This window comes from Pollicipes pollicipes, unplaced genomic scaffold, assembly GCF_011947565.3.
Source record: "Pollicipes pollicipes isolate AB1234 unplaced genomic scaffold, Ppol_2.1 Scaffold_4881;HRSCAF=5763_pilon_pilon_pilon, whole genome shotgun sequence".
NCBI classification, from domain to species: Eukaryota; Metazoa; Arthropoda; class Thecostraca; order Pollicipedomorpha; family Pollicipedidae; genus Pollicipes; species Pollicipes pollicipes.
The window spans coordinates 31010379-31031821 of record NW_023596576.1 but is presented as its reverse complement, the minus strand read 5'-3'; the positions used below and the strand labels follow the sequence as shown (position 1 = coordinate 31031821).

The 21443-nt window shown below is 54.5% G+C and overlaps 1 pseudogene; it reads right to left on the bottom strand.

Annotated features, from left to right (window-relative positions):
* Positions 1 to 5951: 5951 nt before the first annotated feature.
* LOC119100244 (leukocyte antigen CD37-like) overlaps positions 5952 to 21443 on the bottom strand; it is a 57647-nt pseudogene continuing 42155 nt past the window's right edge.

Here is a 21443-nt window from a genome sequence, read left to right as displayed (position 1 = left end):
GAGAGAGAGAGAGAGAGAGAGAGAGAGAACACGAGCGGTGGGCACCGTCGGTCGCCCTGCGGTTGTACTGCGGCTGCGCACCGACGGCGCCGTCCGCGACAAGCACCTCATTAGGGCCCATACGTCATTGCCACGGTCGTGCGTCTTCATCGGGATCGATACGGCAAATATACCGGTCGGCGCGCGGTGCAGGGGTGCCGCCCGGCCGCGCTGGGCGTGGCTGACGTTCGCCGAAACCGGATGTCATCACCGGCTCATTACGGGGTCGGCGTGACTCATCTGAGTGGATCTGTCTCCTTCGACGTCCCTCGCCGAGGAGATGAGAATCCCGCCACGCCGCGCACATCATCGCAGTGCGACAAAAATGGGCCGGCGCGGATGGGGCCTGCAAGCCGAGATGAAGGAAGCCATCGGCCTGAGAGAGGCGAGGCATGAGAGCAGAGCTGATTAATTTTTCATTGAACGACTCTCCCTTTGTCACTCTCACTCTCACTCTCTCCCTCCATCTCTCTCACTCTCTCTCTCTCTCCTCTCTCTCTCTCTCTCTCTTCTCTCTCTCTCTCTCTATCTCTCTCTCTTCTCTCTACTCTCTTTCTCTCTCTCTGCCGTTCTCTCTCTCTCTCTCTCTCATCTCTCTCTCTCTCTCTCTCTTCTCTCTCTCTCTCTCTCTCTCAATCTTCCCCAAGTCTCGACATCTCTGAAACTCTCTCCCTCTCCCAATTTACTGCTCTCTCTATTGCTCTTTCTTTCTTCCGCGCTGCAGTCGCTCCTCAGTCTGTGTTTCTCTCTCTTTTCCGCTCTCGCTCTTTCTCATTGTCCCCGAGGTAGGGAGCCCAAGTAAACGTCATCCGAAGCTCCTAATGTCGTGCATTTAGCGTCACTTCCGCGACTCTTTGTCCTTCACCTTGAGTTACTCCATCTGTTGCAAGCCTTAACATCGAAGTAGCAAGTCCAGGCGGCTGCTGTGTACAGAGTTCTAGACCACCTATTGCTATGTGTTTAGGGCCGATTGCAATTATATATGAACCAGATTCTATCCTTTGCTTTTGATGCATTTTTGGAAAGTTAACAGATAACTAAAATGCTGGGCCGTGACTTACAGCCGGCCCTTCGGGCCTTTAAGCCTTGCAATTGGGCCCTTGTTTGACCCCGAGGGACCCTTCGGGCTCCTCTTCGGGAATCCTCGTTCACGACCCTCACTTGCCGACATACCTGTCAGGCCAGGACCCCCTGCCAGGAATTGTGAACCCCTGGCCGACACAATCGACACACCCTTATCGACTCAGGTACCCGACCATGCAAATTGCAGACCCTGGCCTGGTCACTGCTTGGGAAATGGACCCTCGGGCCCCGATCAGCTCAGGGGCCTAATCGGCGCAAGTGACCCTCTGTCTGGCGTTTAAGGACCCGAGTCTGCAAGCCGGGGCTCTTCAAAACGATTTCCAGTCAGCCCTTCGGGCATTTGGACTCCTAGTCGGGACCTAAGGGGATATGAACATATTGCACCTCCTTGCCTGTGCCACTGGACGTAAATAAGGCGACGCAATAAAGCGCAGAGTAGGGCGAGAGTGCCACAAGGTTATGGAGGGAGGAATAAGGGTAATAAGCCGGGTTTGGCAGGGATCGTGCATGCTCGTCGGCGTGCGCTGTCTCTGCGCTCATGTGGATGCAAGGTAGGAGAACGTTGAGGAGGGATATGACAATGCCGGTCTGACCAGAGGAAAATGCAAGAAGCATCTAACACTGATGAACATTCTTGGCTTCTTCTTATTTGATGTCGCTTAACGCTTATCATAAGTCGCACACTGAGGCACACTGAGGTAGCGCAGTCGCGCACTGTGCACACTGCACAGTGTACCTGGGATATGTATGCATTGCTGGCCTGATGAGTGAGGGGATGGAGAGCCTAGGAAGTTTAGAGGGCCCGGGATAACATATATATGACCAATAAATGTTCAAAAAGTCTGGAACATGAATATGCAGTAATGACCCGTCGGCCTGGAATAGGTGTGCGCTGTGAATGAAGCAAGCATGGGATATCGACGGTCAGGCACTGGGTGTTAGGCACAACCCGCCGCTCACTGGGGGTTCAGATTATATTTGAATGCATATATATATATATATATATATATATATATATATATATATATAATCCGAGCCCCCGAAATATCATTTAAACATGTAATCATATTCATATACGTATTTCAGATTATATATATAATATATAATCCGAAAAGTTTTCTTTGCTACAGTGAACGTCACACGCAAATAAATGGTCTCGGATGGGCGAAGGATATTCACTTGCATGTAACACTCACTTTAACATAGAAAACTTTTCGGTGTTAGGACGTTGCAAAAATTCTCTTGATCTTAGGATTTTATGATCACTTCATATTCACCAACGAAATCCGCCATTGAATATCATGGGGTCTCCATGGCCTTTGCAATTTACAAGGCAGCCTTTTCATACGTAGTCAAAAGGATATTTCGTCGCGTGATTTTTTGTAGCTTTCGGTCTGTCCTGTTTATTTGCAGAGAGACCGTGCTCATTTGTGTAACTGTGGCCGTTGTCATGTCGAGCAATGCTGACTGAATGTTCTAATATATCATCGTAACTTGATTGAACTTGTACTCGTCCTGGTGATGATACGCAATGTATCGAAACGTTGCAAGCTACATAAATGACACGGTTGACCACTTTCCTTGTCCTAAAGATTTTTGAGATCTTCTTACTATCCGAAGTATATATATATATATGTATATATATATATATATATATATATATATATATATATATATATATATATATATATATATATATTGGTATTATTGCCCTCGGCTTTGCATCTGTAATCATCACGTACCTCAGCCATCCCGCTTGGCATAATGGCGCATAAGTTTGTGGGCACATTTTCTTTTGCCCGCAGACTCGTGCAGCATTACTACCTAATCCACTGCGAAATACATATTTCTTTATTCCGCGATTTGCTATGGTTGGTTCCGTAGCCCCTAAAAATCGCCATTGACTAATGCAGTTTTAAACTTTACCCAGTGTTGCGTGAAGCAGTGCATTTCAAGATGCGGGGTGTGACCTACGCACACAGGCTTTAACACATGCGATCCTTCTTGACATTGACAGAGTACACCCACCGATCGAGGACTATCCGTGTATGGCACCACCTATTCTCCCCTCTTATGATATACATGTTTTTAAGGTAAAAACATTCTGAATTTACACGCAGTTCTCCGTTGAGACGCTTTGACTCAACCAACGTCACCTAAACTCATGCTCCATGGCTTTAATGTGCTGCAGGTCTACCAGCGCGTCTCAGGCCTTCGAGGGCTCCATCCGCTTGGCTCTGCCCGAGGATGTCTTCCGCTTAATTCTCCCGAGCTCCTGCACGAACGGAGCGAAAAACCTCCATTCGGCCCGAGTTGATATCTGAAAAAGTGTCTTGCATCCCTGCAAATCGTTATCTTCAAAAACGTTTTATGGCATCGATCATTTTTATTAAATGCATATTCTATTCCCCTAGAGAGAACACTTTCAACAAGCACTGGAGACCATTCGCCGACCTGCATGGCGAACCGCGCTAGCCGTGGCGCCCGGCTCGCTACGATAGTACATCGCTCTCACCCGGTACCAGCGCCCAAGTACCGGTGCCACAGCCGTCCCGTACCGCCGCCGGCCCGACTTCAGTCCCGCACCGCCGCTCGCGAGTCGCGGGTGACGCCACGCCCGATATGCCACAGCCATACCAGACCAGACCAGACCAGACCAGACCTCACTCACTCAACAGTGCGACGCACTCATTCAGATGCGACTCACGTGTAGTCAGTATTCAGCGACAGAGTCGGCACGCGCAGTCCGCGGACAGGGAGGAGGAAGCAGGCGACGATGCCATCTGACTAGACACACGACGGCCGTCGTCGGCGGACCGCGAGGACACCCGCATCGGACACTGCCCGCGCGCAAAACCGCCGATGGACACCCGCCACAGAACGCGTCACACTCTTCGGTCGTAAGCGCAGGACATGTTCTACAGTCCAGTCAAACAAACAGCATATTAGGCACCGATGTCTTTTGAGCTATGCAAGATGTGTATGTACAACTAGCGTGGTTGGCAGCGCGGCGAGGCCGGGGCTCGTCCGGAGCGCTGAGACGTCGTGCGCGCGGGCTCGACACGCTGTTGGCGACGGGATGAGGCTTCTGGCCTCACGTCAGCGGAGCTGGGAGATGGCTCAAACCAGCCCCAAACGCCACCGCAAGACAGCGTCGCAACCCGGCTTTGACGGACTGTGAGACTTTGCTACTTTTATGATTGAATGTCTGCGACCTGCCCGTGGGCGGAGGTCTGCCGCCGCGGGCGGAGGTCTGCCGCCGCGGGCGGAGGTCTGCCCGCGGGCGGAGGTCTGCCCATGGGCGGAGGTCTGCCACCGCGGGCGGAGGTCTGCCCATGGGCGGAGGTCTGCCGCCGCGGGCGGAGGTCTGCCCGCGGGCGGAGGTCTGCCGCCGCGGGCGGAGGTCTGCCCGCGGGCGGAGGTCTGCCGCCGCGGGCACTATTGCGCGGTCGCGATAGCTCGCCGCCGCGGCGGCTAGGCGACCCTCTCCAGCTGGGACGGCCCCAGCTGGCTCCGGGCCGCTTCCTCGACTGGCCGAGATCAATCGCCGCTGTCCTGACAGCGCCCGGCGGGTATGGATTTTGTCCGGACGGCGCCCCGCCCCCTGGTTCACAAGCGTGGTCGCCATTATGCACAACTCTTCGAATATCACCTTTGGTCTTCCCATACAGCCGGTAGACTCACTTTGCTACTACCATGCTACATCTGCATGATGATCTGATATCAGCCATGCCGATCTATATCCCGATGACCGTGTGATTTTCCACAGTCTGTTCTCTCTCACTCACTCTCTACATGTGACTCGATCTACTCTAGCCTCTTTCTCTCTCACTTTCGTCAACATTGATCGCAATCAGACGGCTGCCAGTAACTGAAAACGCAACAAAGCAGAATGTAACACTAAGTGCTCCATGGCTAGTTGGAAGCGGGCGATTGTAAAAATGTACACTGCGACTCCGATGGTCGCTTGTCTCTCAATGAATACAACACACTTCAGCTAGCTGACAAGCCGTGCCAGGAGGGCAGACTTTACTCACCAGGCCTAGATGCTGGTCTCGCCGCGCGTTGTCCACCCAGGGTGCGGCCCACTTTGACCCGCCCAAGCGATTAGGGGAGGGGGTGGCGAGCGGGAACGTCTCAGGGCCCGTGGCCAATGCGAAGGCCCTAAACAGATGGTGACTGCACCTGCGTCTGCATAAGGGCACTTGGTGTTTCCACACTTAAGGCGGTCGCATGAAAGTGAAGTGACATATAAGAATGTAATCGTAAAGTTATCAATCGCTTTTGCACAGGCCAACATATTTATATTTCCGACGCGATTTCACGACATTTACGTTATCATCTGTCTAACTGCTTTCCGACTCGAAACCGTATTAATTGATCGCATAACTTTCAAAACCCATGATCTGAGTTCTACCACCAGTACAAATAATATTTTTTGGGTATATCTGCTTTAACTTGTAACACGGTCCAACTAAGATTCTCGATTGAATGCTTCCGGTCTGAGGCTCCCTGTTTGCAGTGTGTTTAGCCTAATAGATCGAGTTGGAACAGTCACATCTGTCACCGACGCAAATCATCCATGTGGAAAAAGAGCACATTTGTTCCCAACCCACGGCTAGGACTTCCATCCCGGATCAGTTCAGCACGAAGCCGTTCATGTGGGCACCCTCGCACCCCAGGTGGACATCGGCGGGGCGGCGGTTGGACAACAGAACATACCCGGCGCCGGCGGTGGCGCCTGTGCTTCGCCGCCGCCGCCGCCGCCGCCGGCACCGGCCCAACTAAAGCAGCACCTCGCACTGGCCGGCAGCCGTCGCGGCCCCCTATCAGATGTCGGTCTGCTGGCGCGGACGCAGCTCCAGCAGCTCGTGCGCCTCGTTGCGGTTGGCCGCCAGCTTGTTGTTGTTGCCGTTGTGCGGACGGCGCGGGCGGCCCAACAGCGGGCAGTGGCTGTTGGTCTCTGAGTCGGAGGTGTTGCCGGCGTCCTCCTGCAGCGGCCGGCGCAGCTGAGGTGTGTCGACCGCGCCGCCCACCGCCGCCGTGCCCCCTCCGCCGCCACCGCCGCCGCCTCCACCGCCGCCGCCGCCGCCGCCGCCACCGTTGTTGTTGTCCTTGGTCACATGGTTGGCGGCGACGTGCGGCGCAGCTGCGTCGGCCGCCTCCGCCCGCTCGACGGCGGCCGCCTCGCACTGCAGCACCTTAATCTTCTGAATCATCTCGCGGATCTCACAGCGCAACAGACCAAGGAAGCAGAGCTTCAGGAACGCTATCACACAGTAGCCGAGCACGAAGAGCAGGTCGGCGCTCTGTTTGTACCAGCGGAGCAGCGGCCGCAGGCACCCTCGGCCGTACGGTTCATCAGGCTGCGACGCCAGCCAAGCAGGTGCCGTTGTACGGCGGCACCGGCGTCGTGGTCGGTGGTTCGAGGCTGGGCGGCGGCTTGCGCGGACCGAAGTAAGTGCGTCTTCCACTTGCGACTGCGGTAGGGCTGCGCTTGCGGTAGTGGCGGCGGCGGCGGCGCCAGAAGCGGACGGCCGGCGCAGCAGGAGGCGGGCAGCAGCTCGCCGGGCGCGTCACCGGCGTCCAGCCGCCGCCGCCACTCGGAGCCGTTGAAGTCGGCCGGCGAGTGCAGGCCGCAGCACTGGTCCAGCCACTGCACGTGGTCCCAGACGGCCGTGAACTCGGGCCGCACGCCGTACTCGCCGGCCAGCCGCTGGCCGAGCTCGCCCGGCAACGCGGCGCACAGCCGCTGGAACCGGAACACCCACACGGTGCCCACCAGCACGTCACCGCACAGCAGAAACAGCAGCACCAGCCAGTAGACGTTGAGGAGGCGCTCATTGAGGCGCAGCGCTCCGATGCAGCCGATCACCTGTATCACGCCGCCCTGCAGCACGGTGGCGGCGTAGGCGTACAGGAACGTCGGCTGGTAGTAGCGCACGCTGCTCACCAGCGACATGCGCGCGTCGCCGAAGATGTAGCTGCCGACGACGACGAACAGCAGCACCGAGACGAGCAGCACGAAGTTGCACGCGTAGATCCATAGCCGGTAGTAGCGCATCGCCTTCATGCGAAACATGCCCGCCGACGACGTGTGGGCTCACGGCATAGCCGGCACCGCGCTGTCGGTCGCCGCGGAGCTAACATGCAGCGCCGCTGACGTCACTGGCGTGCGCGTCTCAGCAGTCACCGCTGTACGTAGCCGCCGACGCCAGACGCTGACGTCATGGTGGTCTGACGTCACAGGCCCGGGGCGGAGCTGGGCCAGGTTAGGTTTGACCCGGTCACGCCGTCGGCGCCGCACTGAGCGGAGGTCAGGCGGCGGCTCGACGTGGAGTCTGGCTTGAGTCCAGTGACCCGGTGCCGACGACGTCAGCGGGTCTGACGTCACCGTCACCGTGACGGGTGGCCGCTGTGCGTCAGCCCTGCGGAAGGGACACGAAACGACATTAGCCGTGACAGGGCGCAGATGAGATGCTGGCGAATCGCCGGTGGCAGGCTGTTCGGTCAGGAGTCGTGCTCCATCTCTAATCAAGCCGGGCCGCGGCATTATGCGCGGCACGGACGGTCGTTTGGATCCCGCATATTTCGGGCAAGTCGCTGCCGCTGAATATCTAGCGGCAGGATCGTATACCACGGGTCACCGGGGTACAAGAGCAGCCGGTGCCTGGTGAAGGCGGTGAGCAGCCGTGGAGACATGGCGGAAATGAAGCAATCATCCAAGGCTTGAGATGCTGCCTCTGTGCAGGACGTTTAGCGGATGCCAAACTATTGCTACCCGAATATACTCCATTCAGATAAAGAACCACACTTAACATTTTCTATCCATCACAACGTTATATTGTTCAGCAATTATTTTGCGAATAAGAGCTAAAAGCTACTAGGTCACGTGACCCATGCATCACATGTATCACGGGAATACATCACATCGCTTGTAATATCAGGCCATCAATAAGGTCCATCAGTCAGAGTGCGAAGTCTTTCCAAAGAGGTCTATCCGTCATGGAGCCGAGCCCACAGCCTTTGTAACGTCTCCTTCAATGCAGTACACCATGGCATCCTTGTCTTACTCTCCTGGCCCTCTGCGCACGGATGTCTCAGAGTTGTGTGGGCTAGGCACACCCTTCAGTTTATTAAACCAGGTTCCCATGCCTGATATTTAACTGTTGTGACGCTTCTGCGGAACGTGAGGGAACCGTGACAATGAGCTCGCTCTTCCAGTTTATGTGCCTTTCCCCTCGTCGTTCACTTTCCTTACTCTGCTCCCGCATCCACACGCTCTTCTAAAACCTCCACTCATATCGACCTATCCCGCAATTCCTACCACGTCATTTCAATTGCAATCACATTCTCTCCAGGTTGCCTACCTCCATGCTTAGCGAGTGGATCACCGTTCCAGAGCTACGCTGCTGACTTCACGCTTACTGGTGAGAAGCGCAGCACCGCCCAGTGCTAGGCTTGACCGTCGATGATTTTTCAAAACCATCGAAACAAGTTCGGGCATAATCTGCTCAATGGCAATTTTATTACATGGTGATATAAATAACTTCAGCGCGACAAATTGGCTATTCGTCTTTTAAGGGCTTTGCGATTGAGATTCTGAAAAGACTGATGCAGCTACGGCGCGTCATCAATATCCGCCCGATCAGAAAGAGATTTGCCATTCCCGAATATAGACCGACGCTTCCGCATTTATTGCTAGCGGCTGGAAGGCGTTGCTGACTCGATTGAGTCACACCTCTGCAAACTTCAGCCATCAGCACGTCCGCCGCCGCAGCCCATCGGAACGGCGCGGAAGACGGAAACATTCCATTGTAGGATTCATCAGACTGTGCCGCAGCGCTCGGCGGATTCCGGCGCAGCCTATCCGACAGGCTGCCCGGTTAGCGGTTCGCGCATCGCGACGCAGCGGTCGCGGCCCGACATCAACGGGAAGCGGCAAAAAGGTCTCCCGAACTGGTTTACAGGCAAGAAGCTGCCAGACAGGCCCAGGCCGAAGATAATGACTTCAAATACATGAGAGCTGCCACTCCGCGCAGACATCCGGTGCCAAGGGCCGGTAATTGTTCAATTCACTTATGACATAGTTACGGTCGAAGTGCTTCTAAACGGAGAGTTCCACATTTGTGTGGGGGTCTGAACTGGAAAAGCCTCCTTGAAGATCATTCGATGCAGCTCAAAGCCCTGCTCTTCTTAAGAACTGAACCCTTTTAGTTTTTTAGCTAGACGCCCACGAAGATGTGCAGACTATTTCGGAGAGGCCACTGCAAGGTCACTCAGGTATCCATTACGTCATAACAACGTCATTTAATTCCTGCCTTACCAATGGCCATGCGGTGATCAAAGCCAATAAAAACAGAATTGTTGGGTCCTTCACATTTGTTGTTCGTGAGCACGGTCTCCTGATATAACGGTCATCCATTGGCTCTCAATCAATGTTATGCAAGGTATGATGATGCAACCAAACAATGACGCACTGAAGACATATTTACTAAACAGATAAATTATCTTGCCTAGAGCATCATCTTCCACTAAAAGGTGTACCAATAGTCATGAGTGAGCTAATTTAATCATATCTGATGTTTACTTCAGCCTTCAAATATGGAACATTCCCTTTAATGATAGCTATGACGACGAACGCATGACGACATGACATCAAATTCTCAACCTCCACCGCGTCTGACGGGGCTGTCCCGCGACAAACGAGCTGCATCTAGTGGTTCCATATTTATTTCAGCGTAAAGCGGATCTTCTACGTCCAGCCCATTTCTCCAGAAAAACGACACCGACAACCTCTTTGCTCACGGCACTGATCGTATGCAGCCAACGGCATTTGCAGCGGCAGTCACTGGGCCCGACGGATGGTGCGTTCCGCTGCCTGACTGGGGTGGAGCGGCAGTCACTGGGCCCGACGGATGGTGCATTCTGCTGCCTGACTGGGGTGGAGCGGCGGTCACTGGGCCCGACGGATGGTGCGTTCCGCTGCCTGACTGGGGTGGAGCGGCAGTCATTGGGCCCGACGGATGGTGCGTTCCGCTGCCTGACTGAGGTGGAGCGGCAGTCACTGGGCCCGACGGATAGTGTGGTCCGCTGCCTGGCTGAGGTGGAGTGGCGGTGATCAGTGGGCCCGACGGATAGTGTGGTCCGCTACCTGACTGAGGTGGGGCGGCGGTGATCAGTGGACCCGACGGATAGTGTGGTCCGCTGCCTGACTGAGGTGGAGCGGCGGTGATCAGTGGGCCCGACGGATAGTGTGGTCCGCTGCCTCACTGAGGTGGAGTGGCGGTGATCAGTGGACCCGACGAATGGTGCGTTCCGCTGCCTGACTGAGGTGGAGCGGCGGTGATCAGAAAGGGGACAACTCGCATGACGACGTCACAGAACCGCCGCCTGCGTTTATCTCGACTTGGGCCAACTACCGGTCCCGAACACTCGTGCGACCTCTCAAATGAGAAATTATTCATTATTGACGAGAAATAAGCGTGGCCGGCAGGCATAGAACAACACCGACTGAACTTTATCTGATAAGTTGAATCCTTGTACTGATTTCGACTTCGTATGCCCGACCGACTTCATTTCAAATAAAAAACTACTGACGTTAGCAGATGTTTTGTTGTCGATCCGCGAGCATCGGCCGTGTCTATTGTCACCAAAACATCTAGGATGACATGTACTGGTGCATGGTAATTTTACACTTGTGACGGTGACTTACCGCTGATAAGTTAGCGTTAAATGGTCACATTAAGGGAACAAAAACGTTGCATCGATGCGCAACTTTAGTGAGAGTATTTAAACGTCCTCAAAACAGGGGGGGGGGGAGACAACAACTTTCTTTTTAGTTACAATTTTTATATCTCACATGCAACAACAAAAAACAAGGGAGAGGGGCGCCTCAAACCCTGGTTCCTACGCCGACGACTTTAGGTGGACTTCAAACGACATTGGTATCGCAAGCCCAAGGTCGGAGCGACAAACTTTCTTTGCGAGACACAGCTGCGGCCATTTCGAGCAAGTTTCTTGTCAGCCTGCGAGCCTTCTACAGCGTGTTCCACAACAATCTTACCCTAGTGTTTGGAGACAATTTCTTCAACCGCTTTTCGTCGGCCGCATATGAAAACATCCCGGGGGCCTCACAGGCCTCATTTCAGTCTGATTGAAGCAGCTCCGGTCAGCGCCAGACGGCCAGGCTGCCGTCAGTCGACGTCCCGAGCGAACATTTCACTGGCCTTAAACTCCCCTTGACAGGATGATAGATTATGCCTGCGCTAATGCGATCCTACTCAAAGGAGAACCTAGCTTATCGGATGCAATTTCCAGCGTGAAAATTAGATTACTAAAAATATCAGAAAATCATTTCTAGTTTTCCCGTTTAATGCAACGATTTCCTTGTCGTGAATGCAAATATCAAGTGACAAATAGCATTCCAAAACAATTCCATGCATCTAGCCGTCGTCACTAAGCGACATCATTTCAGAAGAGAAAAGAAAGTTTGAATAACACACGCTGTCCTTTTCTGTTCCGCTGGTTTTCCCTCTATACACAAAAAACAGATGACCTTAAACATTGATGCTCTTCACTGATCATCTCTGAACTCTATTTTTGCAAGCATCTTCTGTGCTCTATCTATCAAGGAACGTTTTCCAATGCCTTTGCGGCCCTTGTACGGAATAATTTATACTCAAGTCGTGCTCTGTAAGTGTTATTTTTTTCAAGCACTAGCAGACCGTGCGTGGTTTGATGCGCCGCAGTTCTATGCCGGCCGCTTATTGTATGGGTAGGTTTTGCTGAACCACGAATAACCCGCTCAATAATAATGTAGGCACGAATTACCTTACGTGTCTATCTGTCACGACGGACATGATCGACACACTCAGAAGGCGATCATCCTGCGTGTTTGCCGATCAATTTGTGGCAGCTGGCAGATTATCATCTCATGTCCGGCTGATCGAGGAACAGATCCCTGTAACGCCATCCGATCCGATGAGGAGACCCGACGCCGTCCGGCGGAGCACGCCGCCGCGCCACCACGAATACCGCTCTAGTGCAAGCCGACCCAGCGGCCATGGACGCAGCTCAGCGGTGACGGACCGCCTGCGCCCCGCTCTAACACAAGCCAACTCGCCGGCTGCGACCGCCCCGAAGCGCACGGGGGATGGCCAAGGCCGACCTTTTTGTGCTGTCGACAGCTGAAACTTCAGGAGGTCGACTGGGCCTCGGTATTGATCACGGCGGTGGCCGCCGACTTGCGGGCTGTCGGAGGGTGATCCGAGATCCGAAGAGTGATCCGAGCTGTCAGAGGTGAGCTGAGCTGTCGTAGAACGTCCGGGCAGTCGGGGTGTGATCCGAGCTGTCAGAGGTGAACTGAGCTATCGGAGAACGTCCGGGCAGTCAGGGAGTGATCCGAGCTGTCAGAGGTGGGCTGAGCTGTCGGAGAACGTCCGGGCAGTCGGGGAGTGATCCAAGCTGTCAGAGGTGAACTGACCTATCGGAGAACGTCCGCGCAGTCGGGGAGTGATCCAAGCTGTCAGAGGTGAACTGAGCTATCGGAGAACGTCCGGGCAGTCAGGGAGTGATCCGAGCTGTCAGAGGTGAGCTGAGTTGTCGGAAAACGTCCGGGCAGTCGGGGAGTGATCCAAGCTGTCAGAGATGAACTGAGCTATCGGAGAACGTCCGGGCAGTCGGAGAGTGATCCAAGCTGTCAGAGGTGAGCTGAGCTATCGGAGAACGTCCGGGCAGTCGGGGAGTGATCCGAGCTGTCAGAGGTGAGCTGAGCTGTCGGAGAACTTTCGGGTAGTCGGAGAGTGAACCGAGCTGTCACAGCGTGTGTTGGGTGTATTGGCATGGTGGGTGTGTTATTCAGGGGGTGTTGGCCTGTGCCCCGTGTGACTTCACGACGTATATTGGCCTGTACGTGAGCTTACTTGTGTCAAAATTTGAGGTTCTTAGGTTGCGGGTCAACTAGGGTCAACCAAGGTAAAACTTCAGATTGGTGTCGAAAGTGACCTCAGAACCTCTCATGCAACCAACATGTACTTAGATACCTGTTTTAAGCAAAAGATCACTGGTGCTTATTTAAGGTTAGCGACCTTGTGTGACCTTTCGGAGGTTATGATGACAAGAATCATGCAAGACTGTTTTGATTTTTGCATCTGAATAAGCGTCAAGGGTTACTGAAGGCAATATGTTTTTGAAAACGAAATGTTGACCTACGCCATTTTAGGTCAGTGGCCTGTTTTTACCTTTGGGAAGTCCATGGACGATGTTTGGTGCGGCTCCTGTTATCAATAAATTCAAAATGAGCACCAGAAGCTACCCCATGCGGCAAGCTCTATAGTTATACAACGGGTTGGTCTTGACTTTGTCGGTACCTTTATACCTACGCCAATGAAATGTGTTACTTCAGTTGTATTGCCTAGCAAACTATTACATAGATGTATGGCTTGCTTCGTCTAGCATTCCGTTGTTGCATCACACTGAACGATTCCCTTGAAAACGTATCCGCTGAAACCACGGGCTGACTTTGACCTGCCGTACGTTAGTGACCTCAAAAGGTACATCCAAATTTCTAACACAAAACGATTTGCTATTCAATTGCCTACAGCTATGCGAAATTTGGCGCGGCTCCGTCGCGACGTTAGGAGATCATTCCGGAAAAACCTTCGGGGATCAAATTGACCCCGAGCGCGTGTTAATGCGGCTCGAGCATTCTATACCGTTGGTCGTCTTGTTTTGTTTTTTTTTTTGCCAACGAATTCAAAAACACATGCCACCGTCGCAGAAGATATGACAGCTTTGCTATGCCATATCAGTCAATCTTTACTACTTGTAATTTCAACCAAAGAGAGTGCGGTATCCAAATTGCCGCCAACCACAAGCTCCTGCGCAATTGGCCCATGTTCGCAAAACCAGGCAAGCATGCTGGATTTCTGCTGTGAAAACAAGTTGATGATGTCCACCGTTGCCATTCAAGTGGTTTAAAGCGGTCTGCTCACTACACACCGATGGGTAAGCCCTTGCAACAAGTTAAGCGCTATCCTTCCGTTCAGCCTGCTGATCGTTTCGGTCATGGCCTGTCCAGCAACAAGTAACATGTGCATGCAAAAGACATGTTTACCAGGGAGTGCAAACCCATATAATAAGAAAAAAGAAAGCCTAATACGGAATATTGTCTTAGCTTTATCAATATCTCGCGGTGCCTTGTTAACCAGAGAACCAAACGCGGTTAAAAAGTTGTAGTGTTACGGCACCCAGTCTTTGCTTTGAACTCTCAAATCCTCGCTCCTCGTAAATTCCGCTCTTAGTTGGAGCAGAAAATTGCATCGAGAATGAAACCTGCGCACCTTTCGTCCTGTGGTTATGGTGGTTTATGCCACGAATGTCGGCCATGGGTCATACTGTAAAGCGATAACAAGAGTTTAAATCAACTGCACTTACTGGGAAGCCATCAAACTAACCGACAAATACAAAAAAGGCGCGCGGTGCCTGACCAACGTCCAGTTAACCTTCCCATGCCTGTTGCAACACGCAACCCATACGTTTCTGAATTTCGTTCAGCCCCGTCAGATGATGAGATCAGGATCTATTCCAAGCATCAGCACTGCCGCGGATGTACGGCGGTGGGATTTAGACTGCCTGGTTTACCAACAAACGTTTCATTATAAGTTGCTGACAGATGACCCACAACCAGTACTCACATAACAAAGCTAAACAAACGTTGAAACGTTAAATTTAAGTTCTCCACCAATGGCAGAAATAACACCAATTACTTCATGCCTCTCATATCTTACATGAACTAAGCTTCATTCATGTCATTTCACTTCAACGCTCTTCGGTCTCCTCAGCTAAGCGGCGGTCGGCGGCGGACGCGTTCAGGCGGAGTCGGAGGTGGTCGTTCGGTGCGCCTCCCCGCCACCCGTGCCATCTCGCCTGCCAGAGACGACCTGCCAGACGAGCGTCGCATGCCCAGCCAATCCTCGCTTATTGCCGCCCAGTTCCGCCTGATCAGCCGGCGCCGGGACGGGGTCCAGCCGGGCCGAGTTAACCGGCCGCCGATCGAGCGCTGACGAATAGCCGGCTCGGTCCTACGGCGTCCGGGCCGAGCAGACGGCGCGGTGAGGCACCTCTGACCGGCTCCCGACTCAGCGAGACTCGCTGAGGCGGACCAGCGGCACCCGAGCCGGGAGACGGCCCGGCGAGGCACCTATGACCGGCTCCCGACTCAGCGAGACTCGCTGAGGCGGACCAGCGGCACCCGAGCCGGGAGACGGCCCGGCGAGGCACCTATGACCGGCTCCCGACTCAGAGCGAGACTCCCTGAGGCGGACCGGCGGCACCCGGGCCGAAGAGTCGGCCCTCCGAGGCACTCCCGACTCAGAATGTAGCTCAATCTGGGCGGAGAAAGCGCTCCAACGGTGACCAGGCCGGGGAGTCAGCGCGGTGAGGCACTCCGGCTGAGAGCGGAGCTCGGTCTGGGCGGAGAAAGCGCTCCAACGGTGGCCAGGCCGGGGAGTCAGCGCGGTGAGGCACTCCGTCTGAGAGCGGAGCTCGGTCTGGGTGGAGAAAGCGCTCCGGCGGTGGCCAGGCCGGGGAGTCAGCGCGGTGAGGCACTCTGGCTGAGAGCGGAGCTCGGTCTGGGTGGAGAAAGCGCTCCGGCGGTGGCCAGGCCGGGGAGTCAGCGCGGTGAGGCACTCCGGCTGAGAGCGGAGCTCGGTCTGGGTGGAGAAAGCGCTCCGGCGGTGGCCAGGCCGGGGAGTCAGCGCGGTGAGGCACTCCGGCTGAGAGCGGAGCTCGGTCTGGGTGGAGAAAGCGCTCCGGCGGTGGCCAGGCCGAGGAGTCAGCGCGGTGAGGCACTCCGGCTGAGAGCGGAGCTCGGTCTGGGTGGAGAAAGCGCTCCGGCGGTGGCCAGGCCGGAGGAGCGGGCAAGGTGAGGTGCTCCCGACTAGGCTTAGCCTTGCGCCCCGTTAGCGGCCTGAGACAGGCCTCTCTGGTCCCTTGCATGGCCCTGGGTCGTGAGACCAGACAGTGAACGCGGCTGTGTCTATGTTAGTACATCCTACCCGAAAGTTTGTTGACTTCGCACGGCGCAGCATTTTAAAAAAAAGTCACACACTCAGTACCTCAATACCTATCATCCTGTGCATGCAAGACTTGCGCCAAACGATCATTGTTGTCAGGTAAGACTTCAAGACACAATACTATCTAAATTCAGATCTGGAGATACTGTCGTCGCTTAAGAGAAAGTGAATATTTGAAACGGAATGTACAACGGCTCACAGTAAGGTGGACCGCGTATTCTGCAGCATGCACAAGCGTTGCATGGTAGAAACTGAGAGCAATTAATCAAGCAATACCATAACGCTTGCAACAAACCGCACACTTTGGCAACTCTAAGGAGCCATCTAGTTCCATTTCTATCCATGTTTTACCCAGGCTTTTCATATAGCGCTGCTGCACTTAGGGTAGCAAGAATGCGGAGGGACATACAGAACGCTGCTCCGCAGGACTTCGCATTGTAAGAACTCCAGTTCGCCTTTCGTAACACACGAAGCAGTTACAGGCCTGTGCTGGCTTTGTAGCACACGTTATGAACCGCCACGAGCAGTTCTGCTTCCCCAATGCATTATCCCTAATGCGTGGACACGATTTATGATTGCTTTACTTGTGGGAAGGCAGGGCCGGGATAGCAATCCACTCGTCCCTTGCTGCACAGCACGACTTTCCGGTTTGCTAGCTCTCAGACACCATCAATAGCCATGCACAACTGGTGTTAAAAATGCAAAACATGGTACCTACTTCCTCAAAGCTCCGCATATTAGCTGCAGTTACGATCCAAGCCGACTGGGTGCGTTACAACACCACTGGAAGGACTGCAGCATGTATTAGTGGAGGCCATGAGACTGGACGCGTTACAACACCACTGCAAGGACTGCAGCATGTATTAGTGGAGGCCATGAGACTGGAAGACTGGACGCGTTGCAATGCCACTGCAAGGACTGCAGCGTTTGTTACGGGTCATGGACCTTGTTCTGGTCTATTGAAACAAGCATCAGATATGGTGAAACAAGCTCACTTTAAACTATTAGCTCAGTAGAAAAGACTGCTCTAGACAGCCCAATTCTCTGTTCAGTAAATATGCTACTCAATGCGTCATGGTTTGATTACGCCATCATGCCTTGAACAACAATGATTGAGAGCCAATTGACGGGCGTTATATATAGAAACCGTGGTCGCGAATGCCACGTATAGACGCGTCGACAAATATATTTTTGGGACATTGATCGCCGCATGACTCACGGAATGACAGGATTTTAATACCGTTATCATGACGTCATAAATGATAAAGTGACTGAAATACTCTTCCCGATATACCTGTCCCCAATTTCGCGGGCGTGCAGCGAAGAAACTAGATGGGCTTTATATTTTACGAAGGGGAGGATTGCGAACAACAGTGAAAGGTCTTCAAGATGGCTAATTCGATTCAACACCCCATATAAATGTGGAACACCCCATTCGGTAGAGATACTCAGAAACCCAGTGAAAATTATATTCCAAATGTGTTTTAGGGGCGTGCGTCCCTGCGCGTTCCCAAATACCTTCCTGCACCAGTGCTGTCGTCAGCGCTTTTTTAGGATAACAGAACAAAAGGTAAGTAGCGAGGACGCAATGGAACTGCCGGATAAGACTCCACTGGCCTATGCCATTCTCCCGTATTTCGGAAACAGGTCCCAAATTCAGTGGGACAAACAAATTTTCTCACCGCCCCCTCCCCTCGAGGCGGCGCACATCCGTGCGTCATCCGTTGCTGAAGCATTGCGTCTTTCTATCCAATTTCAATAATGCCTAAACAACACCTGGGCAAAAGATGAATACAAGTCTTGCGTCGTTTCATTTGCTGCATCAAGAACATAACGTGTTGTATAACGCATGCATTGTGTAGGCCGTGTTTCCATCCATAAAAGAATTCTGTTGATCGGTCAAAGTGCGCACGCTAATGAAAACCCGCCATTGGCTGGCCCAAACCCAGCTTTTGACTCCCGGAAGCAAAGCATCGGCAACTTTAACGGCCACATTGCTCCGATATATCACTGGAACGCAGCTTTCTGTGGCTGCAACATACCCCGTCTCCGTGTATTGTGCGGGAGGCAAAGGAGCAGCACCGAACACCACCGGGCGGATCGGAACGCCCCAGTCACATGACTGGCCAGCCGGTCAGCTGGCTCGCTGCCCAGCGTGGCCGGACGCGGCACCTTATTGGCCAACGGCGCCAGCTCATCTGTCGCGATATTGGTTCGATTAGTGTCGCGCGGTGCGGGGCGGTCGCAGCATCCAGGAAGGGTCGTTCCGTCATAGCCCCACTGGCACGAGGACGCCGTGCTGATTAGCGGAGGGGCGCCGGCGCCGGCCGGGAGTCGGGCAGGAGCGTGACGTCCGCCGGCCGGGAGTCGGACAGGAGCGTGACGTCCGCCGGGCGAGAGTCGGACAGGAGCGTGACGTCCGCCGGGCGAGGGTCGGACAGGAGCGTGACGTCCGCCGGGCGAGGGTCGGACAGGAGCGTGACGTTCGTCGGGTGAGGGTCGGACAGGAGCGTGACGTCCGCCGGGTGAGAGTCGGACAGGAGCGTGACGTCCGCCGGGTGAGGGTCGGACAGGAGCGTGACGTCCGCCGGGTGAGAGTCGGACAGGAGCGTGACGTCCGCCGGGTGAGGGTCGGACAGGGGCGTGGCGTCCGCCGGGTGAGAGTCGGACAGGAACGTGACGTCCGCCGGGTGAGAGTCGGACAGGAGCGTGACGTTCGTCGGGTGAGGGTCGGACAGGGGCGTGACGTCCGCCGGCCTCGGGAACGGCGGCCGGGGCACCGCCAGCCGCTGCCGCCCATATGGATCGCACGCTCGGCTCGGCTCGGCTCGGCTCGACTCGGTTCAGCTCGGCCGCCGAGCGGGCCATTCTGCCGGGGCCCGGCCGCCCGGGCGGTGGGACGGCCCCAGTCCGATTTTCGGCGGTCGGCCAGTCTGGGAGACAGCGCCTCGTCCGCGCAGCATGCGGCGTGCGGAGCTGCTACAGGCAGTGTCTGTCTGCCTTGTGCTTGGGGCGTGAGAGAATGAGACAAACAGAAATATAGTCCGGGAAAAAAAGAGCGAGAGAGAAAAAATAAGGGAAGAGGAGAGGAAGAGAAAAGGAGAGAGTGGCACAAGCAACGACAATGCAGGTGTACATGCTACAGGTATGCATATCCATGAGCTGGTATTGATCACCCATGACGTCGGAAGGTACGGACTAATGCCAGATGGCTATATGTGGCCGGACGTCACGGACTGAAATGTCCGTATGATCGCGTCAGAGCCGCCTCGCCGGGGGGACGGCGCCTCACCTACCCTCACTGGCCATGCCACTTCCAGTGTAGAAGTGGTATTTGTTTCCGGGGATCGAATGTTATGTCACGCGCCAGACGTACTGAACACACGGACTCTGTCGGACCCATCACTAGCATGGTAAACAGCACACGCTTATTATTCTTACACGTGCTGGTGCGCAGGCTTGCAGCGTACGAGCACTGTATGAGCTGTTTCACCTCAAAGCAGATCAAAACAAGTTGGAACAACATGAATAACTACGAGACATCAGTGGGGCTAGAACCTGACCAACTAAGGTGATACAATTAACTCGGAAGAAGATAACCGGGCATGGCTGGAAACTTGCAAACGTGGCCCATCACTCTCAGACGTTCAGCAGTGGGACATGAAATGGCCATCGCAGACGCAGCGAAACTAAGCTCAGATAATGAACCAAGAAATCCTTACATCCGTACTTGAGATAACTTTATATGGAATTTCCTTCGATGCACGAGGTGCAAGTTGGGAGTGAAATCGTCGAATCCACATTGTTTTCGCACGGCATCGTTCGAGGTACCCCAGTGGGGGGTCAGGGGTCAGGATGTCGCTCCGTCTGCGGTTTGCTGGCACCAGACCGCTCCCCAGCCTAACCGAAGGAAACGGGTACGTCTTTCAGCTGATGGTGGTTAGCCGCCTATATGTGTGGCCGAGCGGAGACACGAGAGCGGAGCGAGGCAGTCTGAGGGACTGAGCGGAGGCACGGGGTCGTCTGAGAGTCGCCTATGTGTGGGGCCGAGCGGAGACACGAGAGCGGAGCGAGGCAGTCTGAGGGACTGAGCGGAGACACGGGGTCGTCTGAGAGTCGCCTATGTGTGGGCCGAGCGGAGACATGAGAGCGGAGCGAGGCAGTCTGAGGGACTAGACGGAGGCACAGGGTCATCTGAAAGACTGGACAGGAGCGGAGAGGGGGAGTCTGTGAGACTGGACAGAGGAAGTGGGCCATGTGGACACCGGATCCCAGCAGAGAGCCTTTGAGAACCGTGATTACAAAAAAGGTCGCCTGGGAGATCGGACAGTAGCGGAGGGTCATCTGCTAGACTGGTCAGATATGGAGTATCATCTGGCAAACTGAACCGCTCTAGGGCTTCCTTTTCAAACACACCATAGTTTCGGCTGGCCATTCATCTGTGTCGAACCTAGGAGGCTTTTCCCTCTCCCGCACTCTGTCTCTTCGGCCATATCTCAGATGGAGATATGATCCTCCAAATCGGTATTGACTCGCCCTCATATCTAGATGGTTCGATTTCGCGAAATGGTGGCCAAATTGATGGCGCCACTGCCGGCGCTCGAAAACCACTCATGTACAGTGGAGGCGCTGACTGTCCGCAACTTGAGAGAATTGGCGGACATCTCGAGGACGATCACTGGTTGGGCCCATCCATTTCAATGGAACTTCAGCGGCGCGCCCAGACAGGCTGACCAATGCCCAGCGAGAGCTGCCGACGCCGGACAAAGCGGACGGCCGTGCCTTTGGGCGCCCCGACCCAACGCTCTCACCCCACCCCAGCCGGCCGGCCAGTTCATCCAGGGTGGGACGAGCAAACCATGACTGAAGCGGGAGAGCCGGGACCGACAGGTGAGTCGACAACGGCAGACCAGACCCGGACCCAGACCCGGACCGGCAGACGGGCCCTAGCTTTCGAGGGACATGTCCGAAATCGAGTCTTCAAAGTCTTTTGTATCTATTCTGCGCCCGGAGTGAAGTGAAAGGCTTCGATCTAGATTGCGGGTACCGTTTGGAATAATTCCCCTATTTTCAACATTCTCATTAGAACGTACGCTCCCCAGGAAATGCCAGACAAAATTACCACTTCCTCCCGAAACTCGAGGGCAACAGAGCAGTCCTCAGATCGAGAGTGGCATGACCTGGGCCGACCGCTGCCCCGGGGCGCGGGACGCGGGCCGGCCTCCAGGCAACGGAGTCGGCCGG